The sequence below is a fragment of the Prosopis cineraria genome, unplaced genomic scaffold, assembly GCF_029017545.1.
Source record: "Prosopis cineraria cultivar Desert tree isolate PC_DT_omini unplaced genomic scaffold, ASM2901754v1 PC11, whole genome shotgun sequence".
Taxonomy (NCBI): Eukaryota; Viridiplantae; Streptophyta; class Magnoliopsida; order Fabales; family Fabaceae; genus Prosopis; species Prosopis cineraria.
The window spans coordinates 41,758,176-41,763,810 of record NW_026555342.1 but is presented as its reverse complement, the minus strand read 5'-3'; the positions used below and the strand labels follow the sequence as shown (position 1 = coordinate 41,763,810).

The window sequence follows — 5,635 nt, the reverse complement described above, 5'->3', positions numbered from 1 at the left end:
GGAATGGGAATGAGAATTTGCATGATGATGGCCATGTTAATAATGAATTTGAAGGCTTGCATAACCCTAGAGAAGAGAGGAGCATTAGGCAATTAACTCAACCTAATTGGCATGATAATCCTTATGGCTTATATGTTCCTCCTACTAATGTTCAATTTGAAATTAAATCCTCTTTGATTAATGCATTGCCTAAATTTTATGGGTTACCGGGAGAGGATTGCCATAGGTTTTTGCATACTCTCCTATTGGTTTGTGATACTATGAAGCCTATGCATGTAAATGTTGATGATGTTCAAGCTAAGGCTTTTGTATTTTCTCTTGAAGGTTTAGCAGAGTGGTATTTCAACTACCCTTCTTATGTGAAAGTAAGCACATGGGCCGAGCTAAGAAGACTCTTCTTAGATAAATTCTTTCCAAATTCCAAGGTCACCAATTTGAGGAAGCAAATCTATGGGGTCCAACAAGGAGAGGATGAGAGTCTCTATGAGTATTGGACTAGATTCCAAGGCCTTTTGGCTAAATGCCCACACCATCAAATTTCTAGTGAGAATTTAGTCCAATATTTCTATGAGGGCTTGATTCCAAGAGACAAAGTTAACATTGATGCCGCTAGTGGTGGATGCTTGATTGACCTCACTTCCTTAAAGGCTTGGGAACTAATTGACAAGATGGCTTCAAGTGGTGCTCAATACTCTACAAGGGAAAAGAGAAATGTGAATATGGTAGGTTCTTCAATTCTTAATGATTCATATGTGGACTTGCTAGCTGCCAAGATTGGGAGAATGTTGGCTCCACAAATATCTCAAGTGAGCAATGTAAGTACTTCTCAAGCACTTGTCCCTTATTCTTGTACTTTTTGTGACTCACCTATGCATGTAGAAAGCAATTGTCCTATTAAGTTTGAACAAGTAAATGCTATCTACAATGGAAAACAATCCTATGGTGGGAGGCAAGGGCAAGGAGCTTATTCTAATACTTACAACCCTTCATGGAGAGACCATCCTAATTTCTCCTATTCAAATCCAAATGTGGCTTTACAAGACAATCAACAAAGAGGATCCTATCAAAACACCTTTGGCCGTGACCCTCCACCTCATTTGTCTCAAGGTAGCTCTTCTCAAAGCTACAATCCAAGTGGTAATTCTCTTGCACCTTCTTCTAATTCTTATAGTGATAGGAGGCTTGTTCCAATTGAGAGTTCTTCTAATTCGAACTCTTCTAATGATGTGAATGTGTTACGTAAGCAGTTGATTGAAATGAACTCTTTGTATAAAAACATGTATGATGGCTTAGGGAACAAGGTAGAGAGTATGGGTAACAAGTGTGAGAACATGAACTCTAAAATTGATGCCCTTACTTCTCAAATGAATATGCTTGCTAACCAATTAAGTGCAGCCAATGCTCAAGCCTCTACATTACCATCCAACACCGTTGCTAATCCTAAAGCTAATCTTAATGCTATCACATTGAGGAGTGGCAAGGAGTTGGGAGAAAGAGTGCAAGAAGACAAAAGACAAGGGAAGGCCGAGAAGCCCTCTTTAAATTCTTCAATTGATGTTAATGTTTCTAGTTCTTCTTTTGCTCCTAATGATGCATCTTTTTGTAGAGATGATGAGGATGAAAACATTGAGGAGATCATATGTGAGCAACCACCATCTAAGGTGAAAAGGGGACTATGGCCGAGTTGTTTAGTAAGGAAAAAGAGGGAGAGGCCGAGCAAAGTGAAACAAAAAAGGAGAGTTCAAGGAAGGAAGAAGGAAAGCAAAGTCAAGAGATTATGAAGAAGCTTCCTTTTCCACAAGCACAAGTGGTCCCTAAGCAAGTAAAGGACAATTTGATCAAGAGGTATATGATTTCTTCCATAAGATTCATGTTAATGTACCCTTGATGGATGTAGTTAAGAACTTTCCTAAGTATGCCAAATTTTTGAAAGATTGTTGTACAAATAAAAGAAAATTTAGGCCTAATGCAAGGGTACAATTACCCTCATCTGTGAGTGCTATCATGAAGCCTCAACTCCCTATAAAATGTGAGGACCCCGGTTCCTTCACAATTCCATGCAAGATTGGCAACACACATTTTTCTCATGCATTGATAGACTTAGGTGCAGCCATTAATGTTATGCCTCTTTCAATTTATCATGCCTTGAGTCTTGATTGCATGCATAAGACACCTATGATATGCCAATTAGCGGATAGAAGTGTTAGAAGACCACATGGAGTAGTAGAAGACTTGTTGGTTTGTGTTAAAGGTCTATTATTTCCTGTGGATTTCTATGTGCTTGATATGTCAAAAGAAGGGAGTGGGGATGATATTTTGATTTTAGGAAGGCCATTTATGAGGACTGCCCGTACATTGATTGACATGGAAAAAGGTAGTTTGATTTTGAAATGTGGAGAGGATCATGTTATTTTTAATATATATGAAGCAATGAAACATCCTTTTGAGGATTATTTTTGTTAGGTGTAAGTTCCATTGAGTTATTGCTTCATGATGCTTGTGAGTCTCACATGCTTGATTCTTTCTCACATGTTGATGATGATTTGTCTCTTGTTACTACTACATGTATTGATGGATGTAGTTGTCCTATTTGTTTAGAGATTGATGCATGCTTGAATGATGCAACTACTTCTTCTCATGATTTGTTTAAAATATCTCCTATGCTTGATCTTGAAATGCTTGAGAAGGGTATATCTTCTTGTGTTGTAGGTACTAAAGCCATTAAGGCCGAATCTATGAGTTTTTCTCCACTCGAGCTTGATGTTCTTAGGATTCCCAAGCTATTGGAGGAAAATTCTACACTTTCACATGTCGAGGCCGTGGCTCAAGTCCAAGCACTTGAGGACAAGTTGCAAGAAAAGGGGAGGCTGTAAAGAAAGAAGAGGAGAAATCAAAAACAAGTGAGAAGCCTAAAAGACAAGATAGTACCATGGAATATTCCACCAAATTAGACTTGAAGAAGCTCATTCCCTCTTGTGTAGAGCCACCTACCTTGGAGTTGAAGCCTTTACCATCCAATCTCAAGTATGCATATCTCATTGAGAATGAGAAGCTTCCGGTAATAATTTCTAACTCTTTATCTCTTGAGGAAGAAAATGCATTACTTGATGTGTTGAGAAAGAACATACATGCTATTGGTTGGACTTTGGCTGACATTCCTGGTATTGACCCTATTGTGTGCACACATAAAATTTTTTTGAGGACAATGCTAAGCCCATTAGGCAACCACAAAGGAGACTTAACCCATTGATTTTAGATGTGGTAAAGAAAGAGGTTGTTAAGCTACTTAGTGCTGGGATCATCTATCCTATAGCTGACAGTGAGTGGGTGTCTCCAACCCAAGTTGTACCTAAGAAAGGGGGGATTACTGTGGTAAAAAATGAGAAAGGAGAGCTTGTTCCAACTAGAGTTCAAAATGCTTGGAGAGTGTGCATAGACTATAGGAAGCTCAATAATGTGACTAGGAAGGACCATTTTCCTTTGCCTTTTATTGATCAAATGCTTGAGAGATTGGCTTCCAAGTCCCATTATTGCTTCCTAGATGGGTTTAGTGGGTATTTTCAGATTCCTATAGCTCCTAGTGACCAAGATAAGACTACCTTTACATGCCCCTTTGGTACATTTGCCTATAGGAGGATGCCTTTTGGTCTTTGCAATGCACCTGGTACTTTTCAAAGATGCATGATGTCCATATTTTGTGATTTTATTGAACATTGCATGGAAGTCTTTATGGATGATTTTACTGTGTATGGTGAGTCCTTTGATTCATGCTTGCATTCTTTAGATAAAGTGCTTGGTAGGTGCATTGAAAAGAAGCTTGTGCTTAACTTTGAAAAATGCCATTTCATGGTAGATAAAGGAATTGTTTTAGGCCATTTGATTTCTTCCAATGGCATAGAGGTGGATAAGGCCAAAGTAGATGTGATTGCTTCTTTGCCATATCCTGTTTGTTTGAAAGATTTGAGATCATTTTTGGGACATGCAGGCTTTTATAGGAGATTTATAAAGGGGTTTAGTGAAATTGCTTTGCCTATGTCTAAACTCTTACAAAAAGATGTTGATTTTGTTTTTGATGATGCTTGCAAAAGGAGTTTTGACACTTTGAAAAGCATGCTCATTTCCCCTCCCATTCTTAAAGCCCCAAATTGGTCTTTGCCTTTTGAGTTGTCATGTGATGCTTCTAATTTTGCTGTGGGAGCTATGCTTGGTCAAAGAGAGGGCAAGTTATCATATGTGATTGCTTATGCATCTAGGACCCTAGATTCAGCTCAGGTTAATTACACCACAACTGAGAAAGAGTTGTTTGCTATTGTTTTTGCACTTGATAAATTTAGATCATATCTTCTTAACTCTAAAGTTGTTGTGTACACTGACCATGCTGCTGTGAGGTACTTGTTTAAGAAGACAGATTCTAAGCCTCGCTTGATTCGATGGGTGATCTTAATGCAAGAATTTGATGTGGAGATAAGGGATAGGAGTGGTTCTACCAATCAAGTAGCAGATCATTTGTCTAGACTACCTCATTTAAAAGCTACTATGGTAAACTCTAACCCTACTATTCCTTGTGATTCATTTCCTGATGAGGCATTGTGTGCCATTTCATCTAAGCCTCCATGGTATGCCTCTTTTGCTAACTATATTGAGTGTGGAGTCTTGCCTCCTTGTGCTTCACGTTTTGCCATTGAAAAATTGAAAAGAGAGTCTAGATTTTACATTTGGGAACCACCTTTGATGTGGAAGATTTGTAGTGATAAAGTGATTAGGAGGTGTGTTGATGATGTTGATGTGCCTTCTGTTCTTGAATTTTGTCACTCTCATGCATGTGGTGGTCATTTTAGCTCAAATAAGACAGCTAGAAGGTTTTAGATTGTGGATTGTATTGGCCTAGCTTGTTTAAAGACTCTTATGAATTTTGTAAAGCATGCTTGAAATGTCAAAAGGTTAGTAGTGGGGTAAGAGACATGAAATGCCTCAACAACCCATTTTATTTTGTGAGATTTTTGATGTTTGGGGCATTGACTTCATGGGTCCCTTTCCACCATCCTTTAGTTTTGAGTACATATTACTTGGTGTTGATTATGTTTCAAAGTGGATTGAAGCCATTCCTACTAGAACTTGTGATGCTAAGATTGTTTTGAAGTTTCTCAAATCTAATATTTTTTGTAGGTATGGAGTTCCTAAGGCCTTGGTAAGTGACCAAGGATCCCACTTTTGCAACAAGATGATGAAGGCTCTCTTGGCTAAATATGAGGTGCATCACAAAATCTCTACACCATATCATCCCCAAACTAATGGCCAAGCCGAAGTATCAAATAGAGAAGTTAAGAAGATCCTAACCAAGGTGGTGAACACAAATAGGAAGGATTGGTCTTTACACTTAGAGGATGCTTTGTGGGCTTATCGGATCGCTTATAAGACTCCCATTGGCATGTCTCCTTTTCGATTGGTATATGGAAAGGCTTGTCACCTCCCTGTGGAGATAGAGCATAGGGCCTATTGGGCCATCAAGAAACTCAACTTGGATTTCCATCTTTCGGCTAAGGAGAGATTTCTTCAAATGCAAGAACTTGAGGAGCTTAGGTTGGATGCCTATGAGTCTTCTAGGATCTATAAGGAAAAAACAAGGATCCTTCAT

At 38.6% G+C, this 5,635-nt stretch overlaps 1 non-coding gene across 1 annotated transcript; it reads right to left on the bottom strand.

The window, feature by feature from the left end:
- Positions 1 to 431: 431 nt before the first annotated feature.
- LOC129287366 (small nucleolar RNA R71) lies at positions 432 to 538 on the bottom strand. Its single transcript, XR_008587686.1, has one exon. It is a non-coding gene; the product is annotated as a small nucleolar RNA R71 (small nucleolar RNA).
- Between the last annotated feature and the right edge of the window lie 5,097 nt (positions 539 to 5,635).